This window comes from Culex quinquefasciatus, chromosome 2 (assembly GCF_015732765.1).
Source record: "Culex quinquefasciatus strain JHB chromosome 2, VPISU_Cqui_1.0_pri_paternal, whole genome shotgun sequence".
Lineage (NCBI taxonomy): Eukaryota > Metazoa > Arthropoda > Insecta > Diptera > Culicidae > Culex > Culex quinquefasciatus.
The window spans coordinates 13,240,709-13,253,888 of NC_051862.1; the positions used below are offsets into that span (position 1 = coordinate 13,240,709).

The 13,180-nt window shown below is 34.4% G+C and overlaps 1 non-coding gene across 1 annotated transcript; it reads right to left on the reverse strand.

Moving 5' to 3' along the window:
• Nucleotides 1–3,263: 3,263 nt before the first annotated feature.
• Trnae-uuc lies at nucleotides 3,264–3,335 on the reverse strand. The gene has a single exon. It is a non-coding gene; the product is annotated as a tRNA-Glu (tRNA).
• Nucleotides 3,336–13,180: the final 9,845 nt, after the last annotated feature.

Consider the following 13,180-nt stretch of genomic DNA (forward strand, 5'->3'; position numbering starts at 1 on the left):
TTTTCAATGGATCAACTATGGTCCCCTTGGAACAAGCTGTCAAGTAGGAACTTTTTTGTCAAGAAGGACCGCGAGGTTAATTTTTCAAAAGTGATTTAAAAATTCATTTTAAACTCATTGTGGTCGTACAAAGGGTCATTGTACTCAGAAAAATAAGCTTTATCGCTGTAAACAATAATATCAGCAATCCAAGCTTCATTTTAGGACCCAATTCTCAGTTAACTGACATTTGTCACTTTGACAGATAGTTTACTGAAACTTCAGTAAACTGGTTGTCAAAACAACTGAAATTTCAGCAAAAGAAGCATCAAATTATTTAGCTGAAAAAATCCGTAATTTTCTTGTGTCAGTTTGACAGATCATTTGCTGAAGATTCATTTCATCAAACGATCACAAAATTTCGAAGATTTGGCAACCCTGCCTCAAGTTATTACCACTTAAGTTATATTTATGTACTTTTTTGAAGCCGGATCTCACTTATCATTCAACCTTTCCATTGCACAGTTAAAAAATCATGTTAATATTATGGTTCATCTTTTATGTCAGAAAAAATTGTAATTTTACCTCTGAAAATGTGTAATTTTATCACTTTTCTGGTGTAATGCCACTTTTTCAGTCTTAATTGAAGTAAAATTACAACATTAAAGAGGTAATATTCAACCTTTTAAAATTACATTATTTTTAACTGTGTATGTGCTGAAAGCTAGAGTAATTTTTCAAGACTATCTATGTGTTTTTGGTTTTCTGTGCAGACAGGACCTTTAGAAAATTTAATCTAGAAATACAGTGAATAAAGGTAAAAGAAACAAAAAAAATAAGTCCAAAATCCACAAAAAAAGTGTAAATTTGGAAGGTCTAATTTTGGAAGGTTGAATATTACCTGTTTAAGACGTAATTTTACCTCAAATTAGACTGAAAAAGTGAAATTACACCAAAAAAGTGGTAAAATTACACATTTTCAGAGGTAAAATTACAATTTTTTCTGACATAAATTTCAGTTGTCAGTTGTCTAAAAATTTGTGAATCAACACTAACATTTCAAAAGGGCCAAACATTCAATATTGCGCCAAGTTGAAATGTTAGTTTTGATTCCAACATTTTCTAAATATTTTTTTTGAATAAAATCACGAATTTTAAATTTTTCATCAATTCTTAATAATCCTCTTCAATACTTACAATTTTGCCGAAGACACCAAATCGTTCGGAAAATTTCACCTAAAGTTACAGATTTTCGAGTTTTTACGTACCATTTTTGTATGGACAGCTGTCAAAATTGTATAGAACCTTGTATTGGGTGAACCAATGACCCAAAATGGCTTCTTTTGTCATAGGAAAGGCCCCCACAAAGTTTGAGTAAAGAAAAAACAAAAAAAATGATCGAAATCGTCCGACTTGGTAGAGAATTGCTCAAAGCGATAAACAAAAATGCAAACAATTTTGAGTTGAAACTTTTCCCAACACCTTCTATCTTTCACTCAAATGCCGTAACACGAAACGACAAACAATGATTAGCGAATTTCTTAACTTATTAGACAATAATTAACTAACCAAAAAAACAAAACAACAGCGATTTTCGATTCCAGTTTAATTCCCCCCAAAAGTTAGTTCAATTCTATTTTCGCTGCTTTTCGACTCTTGCGAGGAGCAAAAAATAACAAAACAAAACCCCAAACAGCCAACAAATGGAAGACAAAATACCTCAACTTGACGCACTCACACAGTTGCTGGGGGAGGAAACCGAAAATACTCTCAAAAGAAACAAAAAAAATGGGGAAAACGATGAGATTTTTTAATTAATTATTCTTGAAAAAAAAAATGTGCAGCCTCTCTCCATCAAATTATTTGCCAAAGAGAAACATTGAGAAATGTTGTCATTAAAAAAAACCTAAACTGCGTGTGTAAAAAAACGAGCAGCAGCAAAAATCAAACTTTTGTTTAGGTTAAGTCGATTAAGTATTACTTTTAGTCAATAAATTGTAAGCCGTACCTACGATCTTTCCTTAATTTTATTATGTTTTATTTTCGTTCAAGTTGCTGACGAACCGAGAGCTTAACCGTACTAAAATACTCTTTAAAAAGTGACAGATTGAAGGAAGCGGAAAATTATTTTCGCTTGTCTAATTTTAACAGTTTTAACTAACACTTGAATAAATGGGAAAAAAAGAAATAACCTCAACTCGATTAATTTATTTGAAGCCCCCGCGAAAACCCCACACCAATTTTGTGTTTCTTTCTTCAAGATATGATCTCATGACGTAAACAAAACAAACCAACACACAGACAACCATAGCACCTGAACCTGTGACCCATTTTTGTTTGACAACAACTTTCCAGAAAAACAAAAACAAAACAAACTCAAACAACCCCTTGTATCATAGAAAAGTATCGCAAACGGAAAAAAAAATCATCAATCCTTCTTAGATAGTCAAAAAAACAAACCAATAATCCACTCATAGAAGAAAAAAAACAAGAAAACTTTACAATCAATGATGAAACGCTGAGCCAAATTAGTATCGCGAGCGAGAAAAGTGAGCCAATTTTTTCTCATCTCTCAAACAAACAAAGAACGAAAGAACGAAAATCTCAAACCTAGAAACAAAACACTTTCCACTCAGATTCCATTTTTCCATGAACCGTCACCCCAAAAACAAAACTAAATCTTTCACTCACACAAACACACACACATACTGATGAAAAAGAAGAAAAAATCGAGTGGAACTGAAACACATTAAAACGAAAAAAAAAGCTCACCAACATTGTACAGAACCGGGTGCGAACGCAAAACGTGCCGATAAAACAGGAGAGAAAAAAACGAAAACAAAACAAAAAAACTTTTTTAAATTAGAACAGCAAAGTGACGCGAAAAAAAACACACACACACACAAGACACTACCAAACAATGTGAAAATGTAAAAAGAAATTAAACAAACAAAAAAAAACACACTCACAGAACAGAAATGCGTTGCGTTGAAAATAGCAAAAAAAAATGGAAGAAGCGAAAGAACAAAAGTCTAAACCAGAGGGAAAGGAGAAACAGAAACGAAACGCAGTGAAGAACAAAAAAAAACAAATTTTCTGTCAAGTATATATACATTAAATAATTTTTAATAAAATTTAATTATTTTCATTACAAATTAAACACAAGCTCCATTTCTTGCGGATATCACAGTCCAACAGCAGCTGCTCTGGGGTGTAAAAGGGGTCTTTCAGAAGCTACGCGACAATAAAAAAAAATGAAGATGCTTCAAGATACAAAAAACGTTTTCCCATACCGGGAATCGAACCCGGGCCTTCTGGGTGAAAGCCAGATATCCTAGCCACTAGACCATATGGGATGGTTACGTAAGACGGCGAGGAATGGAGGTTTTGGGTTTTTAACCCCCTCGTGTGATGACCTTGATGCCATCGGTGGCGCATGGGCAGAAATTTCAGCCTGTTGATTGTGGCAAGTGATAACAACTTGAAATATGCCATATTCCACGAGTTTTTTTACGATTTTGACTTTTCAGCATTTTTTTTCGGGACTCATTAAAAACCACACCAGGTCTGTTTGTCTGAACGTTACTTTTTTACGTAGTGTGTCCATCCAGAGATTTCCCGGGATAGAATTACCGGGAATTTTTGAAAACCGGGAATTCCATTATTCTGGAAATCATTATAGGGAACATCTGTAAACCACGTGGACACTTTTTTGGCAGGTTATTATTAAACTTTAGAAATTCAAAATTCAATATCTCGATAGCTAAATATATTTTTGATAACAACAGCCTCACCAAATTTCAGCTGGAGAATACGAATCGTTGCCGTCGTGCTTACTTGTCGTATGTGCATTTTGGGCCAAATTGAGTTAAGGACGTCATTTTGTGCAGCTCACAATGCCTCACCTTTTGACCTTCACAGATCCCCAAAATTCGATTTAAATCCTGAGAAGTTCCATAAAACCCGAAAAAAACTCGATGCATTTTTGCCACTTTTCAAATTAAAGAAGTTTCAATCTTGTCGTGCTATCTTGACACAGCCTGAAAATTAATTTTTTTTATCTTTGGATGGCCCACCTCTTACCCATACACAGTTTTTGTAGCATGGAAGGTTTACGAGCAGATATCTTTCGATAATTCGTCGTTCGTGTTTTGAGGGTGTCCTGTAATCTTGACTCTACTTCCGTGTATGCCCATCCATTTCTCTCGTGTCCAGAGCCGTACCTTGGGTCTACGGCGCCCTTGGCAAAACATCAATTTGGCGCCCCTCCCAAATTTACAAGCATTTGGATAAATTGATATTAATTTTCAATGATTGCTTCAATATGAGTTTTGATTTTATAATTGCAATTGGAGACCTAAATATGGTCAAATTCATAAACACAGTTATTTAATGTTTTATTTTTCTGATAATATAAGATAGGTTGAATTAAAATTTTATTATAGGAGTTAAGTTGGCTGAATATTTTCTCAGATTTCATAAAATCGATAATGATAGCAGGTTTTTGTTTTTTATTATTTATTTTTCAGACAAATGCACAGAATTAAATGCTCAATAATAATAAATTTTGCTATAACTTGTCAGCTAAATTTATATATCTAAGCCTGCATAATTTGATCTGATCTAGTATTTGATTGTATAAGCAAAGAACTTTCCCGGATTCGTAAAATAATAAGCTGATTTAGCTTCGGATTTTATTTTGTTAATTGCAACGAAAAAAGAAAAAAAATCCTTCTTCAAAATTGGAAAAAATAATAACTCGATGCCTGTGAGCTATCTTGTTCTATCTAGATAGGAATCACAGCAAGCTTAGTTCATTGAAGTATAAAATTTCGTCAAAATCAATTTAGGCCTTTGCAAATATTTTTTGAAATTTATGGTCCTCAACTCTGACCAAGAAAATAAAAATGTAAAAAAAATTAAATTACAAGCTACGGTTTCAACATTTGAATTAAAAAAATGTGTTTTAAAATTCATTATGCACCTGTCCAGTTGTTTTGTAATCAGAAGTTTCCAAAATTTCTAAGGATTTACGAGTAATTTGTCCGTATTTCATAATTTTATTTTTTTAAATTATGTTTTGCATTGATCTTATTTTCATCAGTATTCATTGATTAATTTTTAATTCGTAAAATTATTTTTTTTATTTCAGAAAAATATTTTTTGCGCAAAACTATACAAATGTTTTTAAACCTCGATAAAATATTATTTTTTTGTTTTTACATTTGCCGTGGTTAAAGCGCCACAACTTGCTCTGAACAAATAATGTTGGTCTTATCGGTGAAAATTTACAGCAGTTTTCCACATTAAAAACTCTAGCTTTTTGAAAAAGAGTATGTAAATTTCTATGCACGAAGTTTATTAAAAAAGGGGAAATCGAGCTGAAAATATTTCAAAGGCCATTTTTTTACTCGAGAACAAGAGTCCTGATTTTCAGTTCAATGAACAAAAACCACTCACTCATCGCCTATCCATTCGTCGCCTATTCTAACCCGCTAGCATTCATGAGCGAATGATAATCGCAAGCAGCCAGCGAGTGGCCCGAACTGTTCACTCAGCGAACAAATACATCGTAAAAATTTTTGCCTACTCCGTCGCTCGACGACACTCACACACTACCATGCTCAGCGAAGAGCCATTCTCACAAAATGCCAGCTCGGCAGTCTTTTTGTCTTCACGCCCTCAGTTTGCCATCAATTTGATTTTTTCTTGGTGGAAGTTTCTTTGAAAGGTGGCTATAATGTTATGAAATCAAAATGAATGCACAATTCAACTGATAACATTGATTTTAGGCAACCTAAATCAATGAGTATAACGCAGCTCATCAGAGAAAAAATGTTTTCAGTTCAGAGTGATCGGTGACGTTCGGCCTGCCTGAACCGTTCGGAGACTGAGCCGATCAAAGAGAGAAGGAGAGAAGAAGAGAGCGAATGGTGTGAAAGTGACAAACAGTAGGAATTCATCAGGGCAGTATCGCGTCGCCTGCTATTTGTTCTCGCGAATGGAGTGGTTGATTTTGAGCAATCAGGACCCTTGCTCGAGAACGTAAAAATTTCAAAAGAAAGGTTTATATTTTAATGTTAAAATAATTCCTATTTAAAAGAAGCTCAAAATATGACCTTATTTTTTCTCAATTTGGCTGATTGTGATTCACAGCCAAATTAACGTGAAAATAACGTATAGTTGGACATTTTTTTAGTCTGGAAGGTATGACATAAACTGCATTATACAACGGCATAAACTTAAACGTGTATTGATTTTGAGAAGCTCTAGGTACTAGAACTTCTTTAACTTTCTGCCACTTGAATTTTCAAAAAACATTTCGATAGAAATATTCATACAATTGATTTTGGCGCCCCTAAATATTTTTTTTAATATTTTAAACCAAATTATCTAGTTATTTGTAATTCTATTTCATAATTTGGCGCCCTTTCTGTTTCAAATATCTAATGAGGATGATGATGTTGACATGAAAATTTTGTACAATCATCGATTTCGGCGCCCCCCAAGGGCTGGCGCCCTTGGCGGTCGCCAACCGCGCCAACCCCTAGGTACGGCGCTGCTCGTGTCCTATCTCAAGGCGCTCTAACAAATCCTGTGTCGAGTCATTTTATCAATCAGATTGCAGTATTTTTATCCATTTAGGGTATTGGAACCATTTGCTATTCCAAGCACATATGAGCCCATAGGGTTAAACCGCGCCCAGATTCGCGTTACTTTTGAATAAATTTATGATATGCGGCCCAAAGTGATACCATGCGATGTGTACCGATAATGAAGATGGCCGACCGTCATAACGTGCTCTTCGTCACAGTTTCATCGTGGGTCACTTCTACTCCAACGGCCGTTGCCGTACAAACTCCTTGCAGCTCCGTTTAAACTCGTTTGTGTTGCTCGTCATCTTTGCTGCCTCTGGAAGCTGGTTGTATAGTTTAAAATCTTTGTAAAACAACGAGTTCTGTGTACAAGCCTTCCTCCAAATCTGCAACCTGAGATCGTCAGCTCCTCTAGTGTCGTGCTCATGGATATCCCTTCCGCGTACCATGGCCTCCGTCAAGTATTGTGGTGCCATCCTTTCCTTCACACGAAAAACAAAAACAAGTGTGTTGTATTCGATCCGTTGCTTCACCGACATCCACTGCAAACATTCGAGCATGCTCCGTCTTGGTGTCAGTCAATCACATCTAAGGATGAGCCGCATGATTTTGCTCTGGAGAACTTGCATCCTCTTCATTTGCCGTTGTGTTGCCAAGAACAAGATCGATGAGCAGTCGTCGAAGTGCGGCGCGATCAGCGAGTTGTACAACTGAACCTTTGTCTCTGCTGTCAAGTAACGATTAATCCTACACAAAACGCCAATTTTATCATCAAAGTGAATATTTTTATAGAAAAAGGAGCACTTTATCCAATATTAATTAAAGTAAATTTTAATTAAAAGTTTGAGTTTGCATTTTTTTTAAATTCTTTTGTAAGATCTTTATAAATAAAAAAATGGAAGTATGACCCTTTGGACGATTGTTGTCACTCGTGCATTGCTAGAATCAAACATTTTTTTTCTGAACAAAATCTTGAGTTTTTTTTTTTTTTTTAATAGGTCCTATAAATAAAATTTTCACTTTTTGCTTTGCTGCGATTAAGTTTTAAGGGTTAAATCTTTGAAAAACTGCTCAAGAGTGGTCAAAATCATCACCTTTTTTTAAAAACTTGTTTTCGTAAAATCGCGATAACTCGTGAAGAATACATACAAACCCCTCATGTTTATATATCATTTTTTTTTTTGTTTTTGTCTGCTCTGAAACTTAATAGAATATTGTTTCACTCCAAAAAAATAGCCCTGCAAGTTGAAAAAAACACGTAATTTGAAATGACATATCCCACGATTTTTGACAGTTGAGTAACGGAAAATGGCAGTGGTTTTAAAACTTTTTCAGTGTTTTTTTTCTATGAAAAATACGTTTTTTCGGAATTCTGAGTACGCCATCAAATCGGGCGTCTAATTTTACATAAAAGTCCCTTTGACACCAAATTTCTATCTCATCATTGTTTCAGGCTGCAAATTATTGAAAAACACCATTTTTTCGCATGTTCAAAAATGGAAGGGATCGTACCCTCCGTCACGCGATATAAAAAAACGGACCTCGGATTCGTGATCAGGGACAAAAATAACCCCTTAGAACAAAGTTTCAGGCAAATCAAAGAGGAGTCGGGGCAACTTTTCCCGATTTCGTGTGAGTTGATAGAGAATTACCCATTTGGAACAGAAACAGCAACTCAACAGTGAACAGTGAAAAATGTTTACACAATTTTGTTAAGAGTGAGTCCACGGTAGAGCATACCCATCTCTGCCTGAAATTTCAGTCAAATATGAGCACTCTAGATGGGGCAAATCGGGAGACACATAAAAGGTTCAAAACGTCAAAAATCTTAAATGGGCTGTAACTAAGGCAAAATTCCTTGCAAAATTCAATTAAATTTTAAAATTCAAAATGCACCTGAAAGAGCTTCTAAATTGCAACAAAATGAAGAGTGAATCATCTCACTAGGAAAACTTGAATTTTGAATTTAGAAATTTAATTGAATCTCGATTGAAATTTAATTGAAACTTCATGTTGACCCAGATGCTAGTTATATATGTCCAAACAACTCCTAAAAATATCAGACAGGTGAGGTCCAAACGACGTCTTATACAAAGGGGCACACCCTGTTCGTAGACTAGCTCTTAAGCAGAGAACACAGTGTTGTAGAAAGACCAAATATGCTAGAAACACCCAATAATAAACAGAAACTTTATAACAAAATTCGAAATTTCCTAGAACATTTCCAAACAACTACTTTGGGCTGGTTTACGACTTTCGGCAAAACATGTCCAATCCCAATTTAATAATTTCAATGTCTTATTGTTTTTTTTTTTTTCACTGCCTTGAAAAAGGTAATTAAACTAAACGATAGATATAAAACAAACTAAAATTACGAGAATTCTACCCCCTTTCTGGGTTTCTTTTAAACAATGAACCAACGAGTTGACTGTCGCCAACTCAGTGTCAAAACACTGCGATTTTTAATTGCATATCGTAAAATTCTACCCAAATACCAATCTCAACACCATTCCGCCTTTCAGCTGAACGGAAATGCACCACAAAAAGGCTGATCAACGATCGGAATAAATATACCGAACACCTCAACCATCACGGTCACACACTGCGCTGCATGAAAATGTCTAAATTAATCAGCTTAAAATAGCCTCCACCGGTGATGCCGGCGACATTGAGATACAAAAAAATCATCTTTCACGGCTTCCGCAGTGCAAACTTGAAATGGTGAAGCTATTTTTAAGCCGTTGAAAATTATCGGAATTTCAAAATTTGCTGAAATCTGCCTTAGGTTTGTGTTCGGCAGCAAGCCGAACAAGAGACAGGAAAAGGTGTCAAATTTTCACTTTTCAAAGCACCTCAAAAGATTGGACGAGAGCAGTATACTCTGAGAAAACGTGGTCCAATGACCGAGGCGGAAAAACCGCGCCATAATGTCACAACCACCGACACAAGCGCGAAGTATTCGGCAAAAGCGAAGAGGAAAAACATTTTGACTGGCTTTCAGAAGCGAGCCACCCAATGAAGCTTGTTGTGATTAGCTGCAAAACATGAGAATCGTGCCAAAACACGATCCCGGCTAAACACTTGTTGCGAGTAGCGTGCCAAAATGATTTGCCGTTTTTTTTTGTGAATAAAAAGAAGAAAATTCAATGTTGCTCTTGCATGCGGAAGAGTGGTTCAATCTTTAATGAAAATTTGCTCTCGAAAAATAATTTTCCCTATGAAAATTTCAAAATAAATCATGTCAACCAGGTGACATTGACCTAGAAAAGTTAGTTAACTAATCGTCAAATGAAACTTTTCCCCAATCAAAAGAAAACTAATCATCATAAAACTTCCACCACTTTTAGTTTCTCACATACTGCAACAGTTTTCCGCTGTCAAGAGAAAATCTCAGAGAGTTTGGTAAAATCATTTTCTCACGAGAGTGAACGCCAATCTCCGCATGCGTGGCTCGTTGCAGGAGCGGCAAAAAACTCACCGACACACATCGGAAGAAGGTCCACCAACACTGCGGAGGAATTTTTGAAAACAAATCGAGTTTTCCCGAGAAACGGGGCCGCAATGTGTGAGTGAGTGCACGGGTGGATGTTATTGTTCGAATACGCGGAAAATTGGAGGTGGAGGTTCGAAAGTGCTTCGAAGATGGCCGATGTGCTCGTAGAGATGTCGTTGAGAATTTGAGTTTTTGAGAAATGTTTTACAGTAGCGTAGCAGTTTTGATAATACAACTGAACGCTCAATAAAATAATAATTTTACAGACACGACAGATTCATTAAAAATACGTAAAAATTATTTAGTTAGAATTATGAGAATAAAGAGTCTCCACCTCTGTTCCAACAGGCTTTAAGAATTGAACAGTTCTCTACGGAATCGGTCTTTTTTTCTATAATTTTTATTTTTGTATTTTTTAATCCGGCTGAAACTTTTTTGGTGCCTTCGGTATGCCCAAAGAAGCCATTTTGCATCATTAGTTTGTCCATATAATTTTCCATACAAATTTGGCAGCTGTTCATACAAAAATGATACATAAATGAAAATTCAAAAATCTGTATCTTTTAAAGGATTTTTTTGATCTATTTGGTGTTAGTTGCTGAGATATCGTTATTAGAAAATGGTAAATTGTTTGGTTGAAACTTGGAAAACATTAATTTTCCTGTTTTTAAACCTTTACATGGCAATATCTCAGCAATAAAGGGTCGTATCAACAAAGTTCAAAAAAGCAAAATATAGAGAATTTTCTCAACATTTTAAAAGGGCCAAACATTGAATATTATGTCCATTAAAAATGCTAGTATTGATTTAATTTTTTTCAAAATATTTTTTTCGAAAAGATCGGAAAATTTCACGAATGTTTCATGTATTAACATTGAAAATCGGACCATTAATTGCTGAGATATCGTCATTAGAAAATGGTGGGCTGTTTGGGTGAGACTTAGAAAACTTCAATTTTCGTGTTTCTTTTTCTTTAAGCCGCTGTATCTCAGCAACCAGAGGTCCAATCTTCAATGTCTCTTTGACAATTTTATAGCAAATTTTCTGAACTTTTCAAAAAAATTATTTTTAGAAATGGTCAGTCATGGTCACTATTTTTAAAAATTGAAAAACTGCAAATATTTCGCTGAAATCAAACTTTCGGTGGCTATATCTTGAAAACGGGGCCCTTTATCGAAAAATCTGTAAAGTAATTTTCAATTGCAAATTCAATTTTGCATAAAAAAATGAGGTCAAAAAAATTTTATGTATGAAATTTCGATTTTTTCCAAAAATCACCAGTTTTTCAAAAAATCATAACTCGGCGGCAGATTTTTTGACCATGTTTCTTTATAGCTCAAAAGTTGCGGATTTTTGTCCCCTAAAACATATCAAAAAATCTCGAAAATCAAAAAATACGTATTTTGGGAATTTGAGTTTTTGTGAAAAAAAAGTTAATAAAAAAATCTGGAAATTTTTTTTTCCGTGTACCTATTTTTTTCTAAATAGTCCTTAACAATACCTACAACTTTGCCGAAGACACCAAATTGATCAAAAAATTCCTTCAAAAGTTACAGATTTTCGAATATATACGTACCATTTTTGTATGAACAGCTGCCAAATTTGTATGGAAATTTATATGGACAAACTAATGATGCAAAATGGCTTCTTTGGTCATAGGGAAGGCCCCCACAAAGTTTGAGCCAAATCAAAAAATACAAATAAAATCCATTTCCGGTTTTGGTAGAGAATTGCTCATGTACCTATTTTTTTTCTAAATAGTCCTTAACAATACCTACAACTTTGCCGAAGACACCAAATCGATCAAAAAAAATTTTTTTTTGGACAGCTGCCAAATTTGTATGGAAAGTTATATGGACAAACTAATGATGCAAAATGGCTTCTTAAGGCATACCGAAGGCACCAAAAAAGTTTCAGCCGGATTATAAAATACAAAAAAAAATCGAATGACCGAAATCTCAGAGAATTGCTCAATTAACTTTGCAGGCTTTGGAAATGAAATTTGCAAAAAGCTTTTGAAGCATGTATGAAGAATACCACAATTGATTGAATGACATAATTGATGACTAGATGTACTTGAGATCATTTTATTGTAATAAATGTTGAAAATTTCTTTCCAATTATTGGCAACATATCAATAATGTTGCATAAAACCTAAAATTCCCGAAGCCTTGGTAATCCCAGCAAATAGCGGAATTCAACTCTCAATTTCCGAGAATTCGAAAATCTAGAAAATCTTCAGCCTCTAATCGTATCTATCCAGATTCAAAAAAAAAAATTAAATATTTTGTTACAACCTTTTTTTTCCTCGAAAAATGGTCGCAAATATGCTGAGTTATCGTCCCTTAAAAGTTTTACGCTATTTTAGTTATGTTGAGAAAACCTTATTTTCTCTATTTCCTTTTCCTTTTAAAGGCTATATCTCGGCAACCTGAATTTTTCAAAATATTTTTTCAGCAATACAATTTCAGCACGTGTCGTACATTTATTTTTTCGTACATTACGAATGCCGTAAACGATTGCCGAACAAATCAAGTTTTGCAACGAGTTGCTTACAACATTTTTTTTTGCAAATCCAAAAAACGCCTTTTGAATGGAATTTTCTGTCAAACATTCATGTATCAAGTAAACCGTTCGAAACAAAAAAAAAAACAATCAAAAATGTTACTTTTCGATACAAGTGCTAAAAATTCAACTTTTCAGCACTCATTACAGAATTTTTTAGCAAAGAAAATTATTTTCCATTCTTTTATTTTTGGTAGAGAGCAAAGCTTTGTCGCCCGGGAGTGACAAGAAAAGTAAGTAGTTTCACGCCGGAATTGCAAAATATTTTTAGAAATGGTCAAGCTTGGTCATGATTTCCACAAGTAAAAAAGTCTGATGAATATTACCATCATTTTTTTCTGTGTGGCTATAACTTCACAACAGTGCACGATATCATATTTTATGTACAGTATTTTTTTATTGCAAATTTGGTTTAACATCTAAAAATAAAGTTAAATAATCTTTTTTTTCTATGGATATTCAATTATTGTATCCTTTTGAAAAATTGGCAGCAGTACTAAATAAATTTTGTCCAACTCGTGCCATCACTCAAAAGATGGCAATTTTT